Source organism: Stenella coeruleoalba (assembly GCF_951394435.1).
Source record: "Stenella coeruleoalba genome assembly, chromosome: 3".
NCBI lineage: Eukaryota > Metazoa > Chordata > Mammalia > Artiodactyla > Delphinidae > Stenella > Stenella coeruleoalba.
Window position 1 is genome coordinate 86,527,542 of NC_137148.1, and position 17,360 is coordinate 86,544,901.

The 17,360-nt window shown below is 34.2% G+C and overlaps 1 long non-coding RNA gene across 1 annotated transcript in view; it reads left to right on the top strand.

Moving 5' to 3' along the window:
• LOC307184363 overlaps positions 1–17,360 on the top strand; it is a 422,536-nt gene that overhangs the window by 307,489 nt on the left and 97,687 nt on the right. The window lies entirely within an intron of this gene.

Below are 17,360 nucleotides of genomic sequence, written 5' to 3' on the forward strand. Positions count from 1 at the left end.
AGTAATCATTGATGTTCAAACATATTCTAAAAGATCTACATTTCTTACTCCTCTCCTCCACATTTTTGATATCATATTTTACATATTCACATCTATCCCTTAACTGTTTATTGTATTTATAGTTGATTTTATAATTTTTGTTCTTTAATCTTCATGCTCATTTATTTAAGTGGTTGATCCACAGCTTCACTATATATTTAGCTTTACTAGTGGGGTTTTTCCTTTCCTGTAAATTCTTGTTGTAGCATTTTTTTTCCACTTTAACATTTCTTGTAGGGCTGGTTTATTATTGATGAACTTTTTTTGTTATGTTTTGTTTTGCTTCTCTGAGAAGTTCTTTTTCTCTTCTTCAATTTTGAATGATAACCTTGCTGGGTAGAATATCCTACATTGTAAGTTTTTCAATTTCAGAACTTTAAATATATCATGCCACTCCCTTCTGGACTGCAAAGTTTCCATAGAAAAAAAACAGCTGATAACCTCATGAGGATTCCCTTGTATGTGTATGTTTTTCTCTTGCTTCCAATAAAATTCTCCCTTCATCGTTAACTTTTGCCATTTTACTTATGATATGTCTTGGTGTGGGTCTGTTTGGGTTCATCTTGTTTGGGACTTTCTGTGGTTCCTACACCTGGAAATCTGTTTCCTTCTTCAGCTTTAGGAAGCTTTCAACCATAATTTCATCAAATACATTTTCTACACCATTCTCTCTCTTTTCTCTTTCTGGGACCTCCACAGTACAAATATTAGTACACTTGATGTTGTCTCAGAAGTCCCTTAAATGGTCCTAATTTTTTATTTTTTTAAAATTTTTGCTCTTCTGATTGGGTGATTTCCATTATTCTATCTTCCAGATCACTTAGGCATTCTTCTATATCACCTAGTCCGCTTTTTTTCCTTATAGTGAATGTGTTTTTCATTTCAGTTATTGTATTCTTCAGCTCTGACTGTCTCTTTTTATATTTTCTAGTTCCTTGTTAAAATTCTTACTGTATTCATCTATTCTTTGCCCAGTTCAGTGAGCAGTCTTATTACTAATGCTTCGAATTCTTTATGTTGTAAATTATTTATCTCTGTTTCATTAGGAGTTTTTTCAGGATTTTTTTCTTGTTCTTTCTTTTGAAACCAATTCCTCTGTCCTCTCAGTTTGCTTAACTTTATGAAATTAGGTGATATAGTTACCTGTTCCAGTTTTTATTGGCATGTCTTTGTGTGAGAACATTTCTATGCAGTCTATGTATGTCCAGTGACTTTGGTGGGAGAGCTGGATCTGAAGTGAGCATGGGTTGTATATTCCCCCAGGGTGTGCTGGCAGCTGCCACCTTGGTGGAAGGTGGGGCTGGAGATGGAGGGGCTAGAGCCAGCACCAGGTGTGATCAGGGGCTTCCCTATGCTCAATGACCATCAACACCTATCATGGCCAGGATCAAGGCCTCAGGTGCTAGATCAGACACCCTGAGGTTCAGGGCTAGCTGGTTTCATTCCCTCTAAGTGTGCACTTTCCTCTCTAGCAAGGGCACTTCTGCCCTAGTGGAGAACAGTGCTAGAGCAAGTAAACTGGAGTGGGTACCCAGGGCAAGCCAGGGTGCGTGCTGAAATAGTCCCAGCAAGCCAGTCAGAACCCCAGGCTGTTTCCAATCCAGTGCCTCTGTGTGCTCATTCACAACAACTACCCTCGCTTTGTTCAGAGTCAGGGCCAGTTCCAAGCTGGTTCTACTTCCTCTGGGTAGACACCCTCTAGCAATGGCAACTTTGCCCCATTGGAGAGCAGCACCAGAGCAAGACGGGCTGGAGCAGGTGCCTGGTGCAGGCCAGGTCACATGATAGTATGATCCCAGCAGGCCAGTCAGAGCCCCAGGCCACTCCCAGTTGCCACCTCTGCATGCATGCTGGCAATGGCCACCCTTGCCCTATTCAGATACAGGGCCAGATTCTAGCTGGCTCTGTCCTCCCTCATGTGCAGACTCTCCTTAGCAACACTCTCCACCAGCCTTTGCCCTAGTGGAGAGTTGTGCTGGAGCAAAAGTGGCTGGAGCACGCACCCAGTGCAAGCTGGGGTGAGTGCTGCAGAAGTTTCAGGAAAACAGCCAGAGTCCCAGGTTTTCAATCTGTTTCCTCCACCTTGTTCCTGGTAGTAAGCAAGCCTGTGTGCTCTTCATGAGCAGAGTCTCGATTTCTTACAGCCCTCTGGTAAGTCCCCATTGGTTTTCAAGCCAGCTAAGGGGACTCATCTTCCCAGTGTCAGACCCCAGGGCTGGGGTGCCCAATATGTGGCTCGAACCTCTCATTCCCCAGGAAGAATCCCTGAGCCTATGATATCCCCAGTCCTGACCTGATCACTTCTCCTCCCTTCCTACTCAAGTCTGTATGGATCTTTCTTTATAGCCTTGGTCATAGAAGAAACTTCCAGCCAGCCTCCAGTTTGTTTTCAGCGAGATGTAGATGTCTTTTTTATGTGTTCATGGGGGGAGGTGAGCACTAAGTCCTCCTACTCTGCCATCTTCTTCTCCCTCCAAGACATTTTTTGAAATGACAAAGATAAAAGAATTTGTCTCCAAAAGACCTGCACTACTATGAGTTCTTCAACCTGAAGGGAAATGATAGTAAATGGAATCCTGGGTACTTTCTCTTAAGAAAGGAATGAAGATAAGTAGAAAGGGTAAATATACAGCAAAATATTATATATATATATATATATATTTATATATATATAAAATATATGTATATAAAGATATATATTTAAATTTAAGAGACTATGAACTATTACAAATGAAAAATAATTTATTTGATGGACTGTGGGGTTTATATGTAGCAAAGGAAGGGATATACAATTGTAAAATCTTTATACTGTTGTGAAATGGTATAATATTATTTTAAGAGAAGTTTAAAACTACATGACTAGAGAAACACTAATAATATGACACAAAATGGTGTGACTAAAAAGTTAATGCAGGAGATAAATTTGAAAACTAAGAAAATAAGCAGAAGAAGAAGTTCTTCTTCACACAGAAGAAGTCAGGACAGGAAACACAGGGGCCAAAGAAATGAGGGATAAATACAACAAAAACCCACAGCATGATAAAAGAATTAAACCCAACTCTAACAATAATTATATTTAATGTGCTGGACTAAACACAGGCCGTAGATTCTCATACTGGTTAAAAAGCAAGACCCAACACACTTTAAATATTAAAGCAGAGACCAGTTGAAAATAAACATACTGAGAAAAAAAGATACACCAACTTCCAGTTTCAGTTCCAACAGAGAGAAAGCTTAGAAACCGTCACTCTCATTCTTACAAGAAAAAGTTGGACAAACTGAAAATCAGTTATTTTTTGTGGACCCATTAGAGCACTGAGGTCCCCAGGCAAACCCATCTCAAAATCTGGAGAGTCAAGAGCATCTTGGGAGACACAGTCAAGATCTATTTACCCGGGCAGAGCCATAATACACTGGCTGGGAACATTTAAAGGATAGTTTTGACTAATTGCTAGACAATATGTGTGGAGGATTAAAATAGTATAAAATAAATATCCAGGAGTCCATACTAATATAAATAACTAGAAAAATAGGAGAGAAGAGACAAATCTCCCGTGCAGGAATTTCCAAATAATTTGTGTAGATATTCTGCCATGGGAGGAGGAGAGTAACTCCCCACTGTAGGTATAGGCTGCACATAGTGACTTCTTCCCAAAGAGACCAGATAGGAAGGTGGAGAGGGGAGAAAATGAGGAACTTTATAGTGGAGAAACCTGACAAATATCACATCAGCCAGGTGATGAAGATCAACATTAATAGTGATAAACTGTGTTGATAGTGTGTACTTTCAATATAATGTAATAAAAATGGCACATTTCTTCTGTAGTCTTTCTGCCAAAAACCCATAACCACAGCCTAATCATGAGAAAAACTTCAGACAAATCCCAGCTGAGGGACATTCTACAAAATGACTGACCAGTAATCCTCAAAACCATCAAGACCATCAAGAAAAGTCTGAGAAACTGTCACAACCAAGAGGAGCCTGAGGAGATATGTCTATTAAATGTAATGTGGTTTCCTAGCTGTAATCCTGGAACAGAAAAGGGATATAAAGGAAAAGTTAAAGCAAATTGAAGAAAGCGTAGACTTTAGTTAATAATAATGTACCAACATGAATTCATTTATTATGATAAATGGACCATACTAATAAAAGATGATAGGAAAAACTGGGTGAGGGTTACATGGTAACTCTCTATACTGTCCTTTCAATTTGCCTGTAAATCTAACTCTGTTCTACAATAAAAATCTTATTTAAACAAAACAAACAACAACAAAAAGAAACACAAGGAGACAGCAGATTCCAGAATGTCCTGATCAAGTGGAAGGGGACATGGCTATTTGGAGAGAGAAGACTGAATTCACAGGGCAAAGAATAAGGAAGGTGGCTGTGGTGAGGCCAATTAGAAACATTTTTCCTTCATTTTCCCCAAACTAAAGATGATATAAGAACTACTTTTAGTTTTACACTAGAGTTTTTAATCAAGAGTGAAGCAGGGAGAAGAATGGTTAACGTTTACATTGTACTATATGAAAGCTTGTCCAATCAAACTGAAACACAATTTCTACACATCTGATGTCTAATCTTCATAAAATCGGTGCTCTCGGTGGTATCTAGGAAGCCAGCTGAGGTGTGTGTGGAATGGCGGGCAACCTGCACAGGATAGACATCATGGGTGGAGAGGGTGCTGTTGCAGAGTAGGGAGGTACATGGTGGGAAGAATCATAAACCCAAGAGCTCAGCCTTAGGAAGAGAAAATCTTAACCTTTTGACAAATGGAGGAAACAACTTTTTTTCTTAAACAGAACACCTTCTCTTTTCAAATAGGCCAGGGGACCTATTTCTTATAGCCTTAATGAGAGTGTATAAGAAGCCCAAATCAAATTCCATTGCAACAATAAGCCACAACCCAACTCTATGGAAAGCAAAATCACTTTCAGTATTCCAGTATAATAAAATAGAGTTTAAAAAAAAGAAGATATACCTTGCAAATCCTAAACTCAATGAAAAATGACATGAGATAATTCCACCCCCAAAAAAACCCTTCAAAATAAAGAATTTACTAAAAATAATGTACAGTATTTCCTAATGATAGGAGGATCAATTCACCAATAAGACATTAAAATTCTAAATCGTGTGCCCCTAGTAATTTAGAAGGTTATATTTTTGAGAAAATAGAACACAGAACTTCGGATTATAAATTGCAAAAATTTACAAAACTAAAGGAAGAAATAGACAAATTCACAATTATAGATGCTGCTATTGATATCCCTCTTCCAGTATTTGGTAGAATATGAGATTTTTTTAAAAAAATAGTAAAGACAAAGAGGATTTGAGCAACACTATCGACCAGCTTATCATAATATACATTTAAAAAATATGACATCCAGTAAGTACAAAATATGACTTCTTTTCAAGTGCAAGTAGAACTTTCAACAAGGCACACATAAAGCTGGTCCAAAAAGCAAGTCTCATTAAATATCAAAGGACTGAAATAAACTGAGTATGTTACCTGACTATAATGAATTTAATTAGAAATCAATAGAATTATGTAATTTAAATAAACCTCCAAATATGTGAAAGAGAGAGAGAGAGAAGAGAGAAAAGAGAAGAGAGAAAGGAGAGATGGAGAGGGGATGGATCACAAGGCCATTTAGAAAGCATTTCAAAATGTATGATAATAAAATAATATTATCAAAATATATTGTAACAAGTTAAAACAGTGCTTAGAGGGAAATATATGGATTTAGATACTTACATTTTTATTTTCTTCTTTTATCATCTCTATACTAAAGGGAGGAAAAGATATTCATAAATATAGCCATATGTGTGAGTTTCTCAAAGAATATACCTGGGTCATAGATTATGTTAATTTTCATCTTTACTTGAAGTTGCCAAAAATGTCCTGTATTTCTTTACTACTGTTCAGAGTGTATGAAGATCCCAAACACCTATTTCTGACCAAGAGTGCTCTCACCAGACAGTTTATTTCCATTATAATGGACGTGAAATAATTATTTTATTGTGTTATTAATTTGCAATTTAATGATTACTAATATATTTGGTATTTCCATGTTTTATTGGCCATTCTGATTTTCTTTTCTGTGAATGCTTCGTGCATACCTCTTGCCATTTTTTTCTATTGGTTCCTATGTCTTTTTTTTTACTGATTTGTTGGAGTTCATTTATTTTCCAAACATTGCCTGATTATATACCTTGAAAATAATTTATTCTAGCGTGAAACTTGTCTTTCCCCAATATTTATGGTATTTTTTTAAAACATAAACATTTAAGTTCAATAAATATTCCTTATTTTGGGGCATTTTTGGTTTCTTTTCTAAGAAATCTATTTCTGAACTAAGACTTTATACTTTCTTCTCAAAATTTTAAACAAATTTTTGACATTTGTTTTACTCTACTAGACATTTTATCTTTCTGTTTGAGGAAGGGGTCTAAATTTATGTTCTTCTTATATGAATAACCAGCGTTGTACTACCACTTACTAACTAGTCCATCCTTTTTTATTCATCTGCAATGCACCTCTGTAATATATTATTTCAATATATGTAGAAACTTTATTGCATTGATCGATTTATCAACCCCAGTCTCTATCAGTACACACTACAGTAATTACTAAGGCTAAAAATGAATTTGATATCTAGTAGGAAATATCTTTTACACATTTTTTTTCTTCAAAATTGTCTTTTTTGGGGCTTCCCTGGTGGCGCAGTGGTTGAGAGTCCGCCTGCCGATGCAGGGGACACGAATTCGTGCCCCGGTCCAGGAAGATCCAACATGCCACAGAGCGGCTGGGCCCGTGAGCCATGGCCGCTGAGCCTGCGCGTCCGGAGCCTGTGCTCTGCAACAGGAGAGGCCACAACAGTGAGAAGCCCACGTAACGCAAAAAAAAAAAAAAAAACATTTCTTATTTGGTTATTGTTTCCCAGAGAAATTTTAGGATCATTTTGGAAGATTCCAAAGAACAGTTTCAGTTTTGACTGGTTATGAAATTTATGGATTAATTTCGGGAAGAATGTGTATTTTTGTGATATTTGTGCAAATTGGCCTTTGCATTGTATATCATTTTTTTAAACATCTTTATTGGAGTATTATTGCTTTACAATTGGTGTGTTTTTCTGCTTTATAACAAAGTGAATCAGTGATACATATACATATTTTCCCATATCTCTTCCCTCTTGCGTCTCCCTCCCTCCCCATATATCATTTTTGATATTCATGTCTCCTTATCTATTTTTTATTGAACTATAATTTACATATAATATTATATTAGTTTCAGGTCTATGAAATAATGATGCAATATTTTTATACATTATGAAATGACCACCACAGTAAGTCTAGTTACCATCTGTCACCATACGAGTTATTATAATATTATTAACTATATTCCCTGTGCTGTACATTACATCCCTGTGACTTATTTACCTTATAGCTGAAAGTTTATACCTCTTACTCCTCTTTGCCAACTTTGTCCATTCCCCTACGAATTTGTTCTCTGTAGCTATGAGTCAGTTTCTGTTTTGTTTCGGTTATTCATTTATTTTTTTTTTTTTAGATTCCACATTTCAGCAAAATCATACAGTATTTGACATTCTCTGTCTGATTTATTTCACTTAGCACAATATCTCTAGATTCACCAATGTTTTCACAAATAACAAAATTTCATTCCTTTTTATGGCTGAGTAATATTCCATTGTATATGTATACTATATCTTCTTTATACATCCCTCTTATCAATGAACACTTAGGTTGCTTCTTGTCTTAACTATGGTAAATAGTGCTGCTTTGAGCATAGCGATGCATATATTTTTTCAAATTGTGTTTTTATTTTTTTCAGATAAATATCCAGAAGTGGAACTGCCAGGTCATATGGTAGTTCTAGTTCTGGTTTTTCAAGGACGTTCCATACTGTTTTCCATAGTGATTCCACAAATTTACATTCCCACCAACAGTGCACAGGGGATCCCTTTTCTCCACATCCTTGCCAGCACTTGTTGTTTCTTATTTTTTAGTAATAGCTCTTCTGACATGTGTGAGATGGTATCTCATTGTGGTTTTGATTTGCATTTCCCTGGTGATTAGTGATGTTGAGAATCTTTTCATGTGCCTGTTGGCCAATTGTATGTCTTCTTTGGAAAAATTTCTATTCAGGTCTTCTGCCCAATTTTAATCAGGTTATTTGTTTTTTTGATATTGAGTAGTATAAGTCTTTTATATATTTTGGATATCAGCCCTTTATTGGATATATCATATGCAAATATCTTTTCCCATTCAGTAAGTTGCTTTTTGCTTTTTTGATCATTTCCTGCATGGTGAAAAAGCTTTTTAGTTTGATGTAGTCCCATTTGTTTATTTTTGCTTTTGCTGCCCTTGCCTGAGGAGACATATTCAAAAAAATATTTCTAAGATTTATGTCAAAGAGCTTGCTGCCTATGTTTGCTTCTAGGAATTGTTTGGTTTCAGGTCTTACACTTAACTATTTAATCCATTTTTGGTTTATTTTTGTATATGCTGTAAGAAAATGGTCCAGTTTCAACCTTTGCTTGTTGTTCACTTTTCCCAACACAATTTATTGAAGAGGCTTTCTTTTCCCCATTGTATAGTCTTGCCTTTTCTATCTTTGACATAGATTAATTGATTAATCTATAGATTAATTGATAGATTAATTGATCATATAATCATGGGCTTATTTCTGGATTCTCTGTTCTGTTCCATTGCTCTATGTGTCTGTTTTTGTACCAGTACCATACTGTTTTGATTACTGTAGCTTTGTAGTATAGTTTGAAATCAGGGCGTGTGATACCTCCAGTTTTGTTCTTCTTTCTCAAGTTTACTTTGGTATTCAGGATCTTTGTGTTTCCATGCAAATTTTAGGACTGTTTGTTCTAGTCCTGTGAAAAATGCCATTGGTATTCTGATAGGATTTGCATTGAAGTGGTAGATTGTTTGGGGTGGTATAGACATTTTAACAATCTTGATACTTTCAGTCCATGAGCATGGTATATCTTTCCATTTGCTTGTGTTGTTTTCAATTACTTTCATCAATGTCTTATAGTTTTTAGAGTATAGGTCTTTCACTTCCTTAGTTAATCTTATTGCTAGGTACTTTATTCTTCATGATGTAATTGTAAATGAGATAGTTTTCTCCATTTCTCTTTCTCACAGTTTGTTGTTCGTGTATGGAAATGCAACAGATTACTGTATATTAATTTTGTATCCTGCACATTTACTGAATTCATTTATTAGTTCTAATAGTGTTTTGGTTGTGTCTTTGGAATTTTCTATATATAGTATCATGCTATTTGCCAACAGTGACAGTTTTACATCTTCCTTTCCAATTAGGATGCCTTTTATTTCTTTTACTTGCCTGATTGCTCTGGTCAGGACTTCCAATACTATGTTGAGTAGAAGTAGCAAGAGGAGGTATCCTTGTCTTATTCTGATCTTAGAATAAATGCTTTCAGTTTTTCAGTATTCAGTATGATGTCAGCTATAGGTTTGTCATATATGGCTTTTACTATTTTGAGGTTATGTTCCTTTATATACATTTCGTTTAGAGTTTTATCAAAAATTGATGTTGAATTTTGTCAAAAGATTTTTCTGCATCTATTAAGGTGATCATATGATTTTTATCCTTTGTTTTGTTAATGTAGTGTATCACATTGATTGATTTGCAGATGTTAAACCATCCTTGCATCCCTGGAATGAATCCTACTTGATAATGGCTTGTCATCTTTTTAATGTATTGTTGAATTCAACTTGCTCATATTTCATTGAAGATTTTTACATCTATATTCATTAGGGATGTTAGCCTGTAATTTTCATGTGTGTGTGAGTGTGTCTGTGTGTTTGTGTGATTTTGTTGTTAGGGTAATTCTGGCCTTATAAATTGAGTTTGAAAGTGGTCCTTTCTCTTCAAATTTTTCAAATAATTTATGAAGGCTTGGTATTAAATCTTTGTTAAATGTTTGGAAGAATTCGCCTATGAAGCCATCTGGACCTGGAATTTGTTTGTTGGGAATTTTTAAAATTTTGTTTCAATTTCCTTACTAGTAAATTATCATTCAGATTTTCTATTTCTTCCTGATTCAGTCATAGAGAATTTTATGTTTCTAGGAATTTATCAATTTCTTCTAGGTTGTCTAATTTATTGGCATATAATTGTCCATAGTATTCTCTTATGAGTCTTTGCATTCCTGTGGTATCGTTTGTAATTTCTCCCCTTTCATTTTGTGATTTTATTTATTTATGCTTTCTCTCTTTTTTCCTTAATGAGTCTGGCTAAAGGTATGTGGATTTTGTTTATCTTTTCAAAGAACTAGCTCTTGGTTTCATTGATCTTCTTTATTTTTTATTTTATTATTTTTTTTAAGTTTCAACTTCATTTATTTCCACTCTGATCATTAATATTTCCTTCCTTTGGGCTTTGTTTGTTCTTTTTTTCCTTGTTCCCTTAAATTTAAAGTTAGGTTGTTTATTTGAGATTTTTCTTGTTTCCAAAGGTAGGCTTATGTTGCCATAAATTTCCCCCTTAGAACTGCTTTTGTTGTGTTCCACAGTTTGGGACAAGTGATCTATCTGGTTGAAGGTTCCATGTGCACCTGAAAAGAATGTGCATCCTGCTACTTTGGGATGAAATTTCCTTAAAGAAATCTCTTAAATCAATTAGGTCTAACATGTCATTTAAGACCAGTGTTTCTTTATTGACTTTCTGCCTAGATGATCTATCCTTTGATGTAAGTGAGGTATTAAAGCTCACTAATATTATTGTATTGATGTCTATTTCTTTATTTCTATTAATATTTGCTTTATATATTTAGATGCTCCTATATTGGGTACCTAAATGTTTATAAATATTCTATCCTCTGGTTGGATTGACATCTTTGTCATAACGTAATGTTCTTTGTTTTTTGTTAGTCTTTTATAGTCTGTTTTGTCTGATATAAGTATTGCTACCTCAGCTTTCTTTTTATATCCATTTGCATGATATGTATACTTTTTATTCCTTCACTTTCCTTCACAATCCTTCAGTCTGTGAGTGTCTTTAGGTTTGAAATGAGTCTCTTAAAGGCAGCATATAGGGTTTTTTTTTAATCCATTTAGCCACCTTTATCTTTCAATTGGATAGTTTAGTCCATTTACATTTAAAGTAATTATTGATAGGTACGCACTTACTGCCATTTCCTTAATTGTTTTCTGGTTGTTTTTGTAGTGCTCCTGTTTCTTTTTCCCTTGCTCTCTTCCCTTGTGGTTTGATTGTTTTCTTCAGTGTTATGTTTATATATCTTTTCTCTTTTTCTTTTGTGCATTTACTATGTTTTTTCTTTGTGGTTACCATGAGGTTCATATGTAACATCCTATGTATATAACAATCTCTTTTAGGTCTATAGTGACTTAATTTTGAACACAAACCAAAGCTTTATCCTTTAACTCCCCCCACATTTTGTATTTTGATGACATATTTATCTTTTCATTTTGTGTATTCCTTGACTAATTATTGTATTTTTAATTAATTTTATTTTTTTTGTCTTTTACCCTTAGTACTGGCTTTATAAGTGATTTATTCACTCCATTGTTATTTCCCTTTTCTGGTGAGATTTTTACTTTAGTATGTTTTCTTATTCTTAATTAGTACCTTCTTTTAGCTTAGAGAATCCCCTATAACTTTTCTTGTAAGGCCGTATTAGTGGTGATGAACTCCTTTAGCTTTTGCTTGTCTGTAAAACTCTTAATCTCTCCTTTAATTCTGAATGATAACCTTGTGGGTAGAGTATTCTTAGTTGGTAGCCTTTTCCTTTTAGCATTTTGAATATGTCACGTCACTCCCTTATAGCCTGTAAACTTTCTGCTGAAAAATCTGCTGATAGCCTTATGGGGTTTCTCTTATGTATAATAAGTTGCTTTTATCTTGCTGTTTTTAAAATTCTCTCCTTATCTTTAACTTTTACCACTTTAGTTATAATGTGCCTTGGTGTGTTTCTATTTAGGTTCATCTTATTTGGAACTCTTTGGGCTTCCTGGACCTGGTTGTCTTTTTACCTCCTAAGATTAGGAAAGTTTTCAACTATTATTTCTTTAAATAATTTTTGTAGACCTTTTCTCTCTATTCTCCTTCCAGGACCCCTATAATGCAAATGTAATCTGCATGATGTTTTCCCAGAGGTCCCTTAAGGTATCCTTACTTCTTTTAATTCTTCATTTCGCTGCTCTGTCTGGGCGTTTTCCATTGCTTTGTCTTCCAGTTCACTGATTTGTTCTTCTGTTTCATCCATTCTGCTGTAAAAACCCTCTAGTGTATTTTGCATTTCAGTTATAACTTCTGTTTCAGACTTTTTTACATTTTCTATCTCTTTGTTGAAGTTCTTACTGTGTTCAACCATTCTTCTTCTGAGATTGGTGAGCATATTTACAATCTTTATTTTGAATTCTTTATCAGGCAGGTTGCTTTTCTCCATTTCATTAAGGTCTTTTTCTGGGAATTTCCCTTGTTCTTTGATTTAGAACATATTCCTCTGTCTCCTCATTTGCCAGTCTCTCTGTGATTGCCTATATGTGTTAGGTGAAACATCTATCTCCTCCAGTCCTGAGGGAGTGGTCTTGTTTAGGAGCTCTTCTATGTGGCCCAGAAATGTAATCTCCTCTGGCCACTAGAGCCAGGCACTCAATGGATCTTCCTTTTGTGGGCTGCATGTGCCCACCAGCTGTGATAGGGCTGTGGCTGCAAGGAGGGAGCTTACCCACCTGGGTTGCACAGAAAGGGGGAAGTTGCTTGCCCATTCTAGTTGTGTAGTTGTGGCTTGGTCTCTGCATGTGGTGGGTTGGACTCAGGGTGCTCACCTGTTTTGCTTGCAGACCAGTCTTTGTGCAGGGTGGATGTGAATTCATGGGGACTTCAAGTATGAGGCAGCTTTTCTCATGAGGTTATATATTTTGTCTGTTATATATTTACAAAGGGATTCTCCCACACATAATATTGACATTAAGTTTAATTTCATCCCATTATCCCCTTCAAATTTATTTAGTAATTACTCTCTTCATTTGTTATTTATTTGTAGACCATTATTATCTTTTACTTTGTTGTTTTTTAGAACCTGAAAAAATTGTTAACACCTTTAATCTTGCTTTATGTATCCCTCCTTCCATCCTCTTTTTCATAATCTTATCCACTGCTTTTCTATGAAGTTCTCATACATATACATAGCTCTTAGATTATGAGGTGCCAAGATTGGCCATGGCAACCCAGCATCATTCTCAATAGCTATTCTAAGAGGGCCTGTCTCATCCCAGCCCTGTGATGTGGGTTCCTTTACATTCTCTTCTAAGTAATAATAGAATGGATTCTCTTTCCCTGTCTTTCTATGTTATTTTAAATCATTTACTAAATAGGTCTAATGCTACATAGCATTTTTCATTCCTTTTTGTTCAGCTATACTTACTGATATTTATAAGTCAGTGATAAAAATATTTTTATTCTCTCTTCTCATGTCTCCTCACACACTGAGGAAGCCCTATGTATTTAATGTAGTTCACTTACTATAAATGTATTTGTCAGTGTTATATGGTCTTCTGTGGTATGCCAACCAACTAACAATTCTTTTTTTGTTGAGTAAGTTTTACTTCAAGACACCTACCAGACTATGAACAAATAATCTTTCTATAAGATCATAAATGTTAGAAAGAATAATCTTTACTAAAATTTATACTCTGAATTTATGTATTCTTGAATAATTTTGTAACATAATGAAATGGTCAGTTTCAGTTTGTATCTCCAGGGTCTTATTCAAACATTTTAAAGACTGAAATAAACAGCAACTAACTTGAGAAAAGTTTGGATAATTAAATCTTAAATGTATCACATGTTGGAATTAATTTAAATCATATTTTTTCTTTTTAAATAATATTCCAACTGAAAAAAGTCTCCTTCATTATAAATATCATAAAATACTATATGAGAATATGTGAGCCTCTGTTAGGTTTATCATACCCTAAAATAATCTGTAAGATATTCCTTTTGAATTCTGGAACATTTAAACACCAAATAAAACTAAAACAGTGATGGTTGGCTTGCAATAACTAAGTGTATTATAATTGATTTTTCTACTTAATATCTAAATCAGGCCACTTAGATTATTTTTATCTCTAATGTAAACACTTTTTAACTTATTATCGTGTGATTCTTGCTTATCTTAGAGGTACTCTCTCTGCCTTTTTGTGAAATTTCTTTATTATTCAGTTTCTTAATTTGTGATTTTCCCTTCCTGATACCTAAGAAATATTTTCAAGGAATCCACAGAAACATTATAGTCAATTTTAATAAATTGTCGAGTGGGTTCAAATTATTTCATGTAAAATCATGTTAAGAAGAAATGACTTCTGTGAAGAATTATGGTGGCTGGGTTTGGGTAGAAGGGCACATCTGAAATTTATAATGGAAGAAGTAAAATGTACAATCTCTCTGTTACTCCTTACCTCCCAAGCTCAATGGCAAAGGGCACTATCACCAACACATAAAGTAAATTTGGAGAGCAAGATGAAGGGACCAAACCAGCAATGTGTCTTTTCCTGTACCTATTATTTGCTGTCTCTGACATGATTCCATGTTCTCCCAGACACAGACTTCCTAGTTCCTCAACCCCAGTGTGACAGGCACATTTGTTATCAGTGACCTTATTAAACATCAGTCTAGGTCAGAGATTTTTCCTCTTAAGGAACTATAAATTCTACAGGAACACCAGATGGATATTTTTCTTTTCTACTAGAGAATGAGGAAGTGTTTTTCACTAGGGATCACAACAGAATTAATAGAAAACTATTTTTCTTTTCTTTTGAAATCAACATGAAATTAAAACCTTATAACTTAATATGGTTAATTGGTTATTTTATTAGCTAATATTATAAGTTAATTGGCTAATAGAAACATTAACATTATTAATTGGTAAATAACATTTTTTGTAGTGAGCTTGGAATTCTTTTCATAGTCCACCACACTAGCTCTGTGTCTAAATTCCTCCTTCTAAAGATGGAAAAGTTATACTTTCTACCCTAAGGTTCTTTTGAAAATTAAATGAGACAGTGTTTTTAAAGTGCTTAATATAGTGTCTACAGCATCATAATCTTTCAATACATGTTAACTCATTATTTTTGTTATTATTATTTCAGGGTTGTTTTTATATAATAACCCAAGGGTATCTTAGGATTACACTATGATATGTTAGCTATTTGTTTCCATACAGAGTATATTATTTCATATATAATAGTAGTAAATATAAACCAACTACAGGTAAAAATCAGTTACAAATAGGAAAACAAAGTAGTCATATTTCACAATTATTAATGCAGTACTAAAATAGATGACAAAATAGAGCCCAACATATTTTCTTCATAAACATCCAGGATTCCTGGGTCAAAAGGATTCAAAATAACATTTATAGGCTATTTGGGTAGCTAACTCTAAAATCAAAACAGTATGAAGTATCCACAATTCTCATTTCAAGCACACTTCAAGCAAGGTAGACATTGAATGAAACTAAAAGATTTATCAAATGTTCTAAAATGGATTACACATAATAACCAAGAAAGATGCTAGAAAGTGTCACTATTAGGTTGTATCCCTACACTGAAATTCTCCAAACAATGCCTAATCATCACTTGCTAGTTAAAGATTAGTCACCTTGGATGAAAAACATTTGTTAAACTCTGATAGTTACAACTTTCTTATGGAATTATCCTTTATCAGTAAAATATTTTGGAACATTATTGCAATGTTCAAGGTAAGAAGAAGAAATTGCTCAGACTATGGTTTTTAGACAGACTAAGTCTCTAAAAGGAAGGAAAGAATATCTCAATTTATCACTTTTTAAAGGAACTATAATTTGTTTGAGGTCTGGATAAAAAAGAAGACATTCAGGTTAATAGCAACATTATCCCACGATCATAAAGAGGGACCTGCCATTTATTATGTTAATATGTACCAACTGATGAAGGAATTGGATATAATGTACATCCCTCTCCAGACAAGTATAACAATAGGAAATTTGAGCATGACATATCTGCAGGGAGAGCAACATGTTAGCATAGGTAAAGGGGTAATACGAGAGGTAATTTGATTTCATGAACTCCAAATGACTTTGGAGACTACACATGAAATTCTGTGAGTGGTCACAGCGAGGTTGGAAAAGCCAAAGATCAAACTCCATACCTTCTGGCTGCCAGTGTTTCTTTGTCTTTTCCTTATGCCATCAAAAGATACATTCAGTCTCAGAAAGAAATTTCTCATTGAAGTGAAACTTAATATAATAAATAATGTAACACCACTGTTTGTAAACTCATGTTTGTCAACTTAATTTGTCATTCTTCTATATGTAGAAAAGAGATACTCATTATCTCCCTGTTCTTTACTGAACAAATTAGAATTTCTATGAATTCTGCAAGTTGGTAAGAACAAATAATATGAAGTATAGAGATACTCCTTTAAAAAAAACTAATTAAAAGGTTAAGTGAATGATAACTGGACAATTAAATGTAAAGGCAGACAAAGATGAGCCTTTTCAAAACTCTAATCATAGAAGCACGTACTTCAGTTATTTGAGAAAGATATTCATGCTAAAAGAAATAATGCATAAAATATTATTTTGTGCAATCAAAATAGTCAGCAATCCCCATCTTTCTCCAGGACCAAATCTAAATTCCTTATAATGGTCTAAATTACCTACTTCTTACAATTTCTCTAATGAAACAGCTTATTCAAACAAAACTATTTAATGCATTATCCCGGAAAATATTCTTGAGTGTGTCCTAATTTTAGTATTTGCTCATACTTGATGTCTTTTCTCCATGCTCAGCTAAAATCTGCATTTTCTTCACAATACAGGTCAAGACTCATTTCACCTTTAAAATTTCTCTTATCATCTCTTCCCATGGAATTCTATCCCTCTTTTAATTTTCCCCAGTGTTTATTAAGATCTATATCATTAGCCTGGAACCATCCCTAGGATGAGGACCTTGGAGAGCTTGTCTGTGGAGTCTTGACATTTAGTACTGTACTTTGTATAGATAGTTGTATAGTAATTATTTTGTAGGTAAGGATGCTGTTGATGAAATGAAATGTAATACAGTTTTATATCAAGATATACTACTTGCAGAACATTCTACAAGAAATTTTTACTTGACAAACCTAGAGAGTCCTAATGTCAACTATATATGGGTAATCTTTCTATCACTCTAAATTCTATTATAATAAGAGGGGTATGATTCTTTAGAAGATTGAGAGAGATAATTTTAGAAAATAAATTAAAGTTAGTGTATC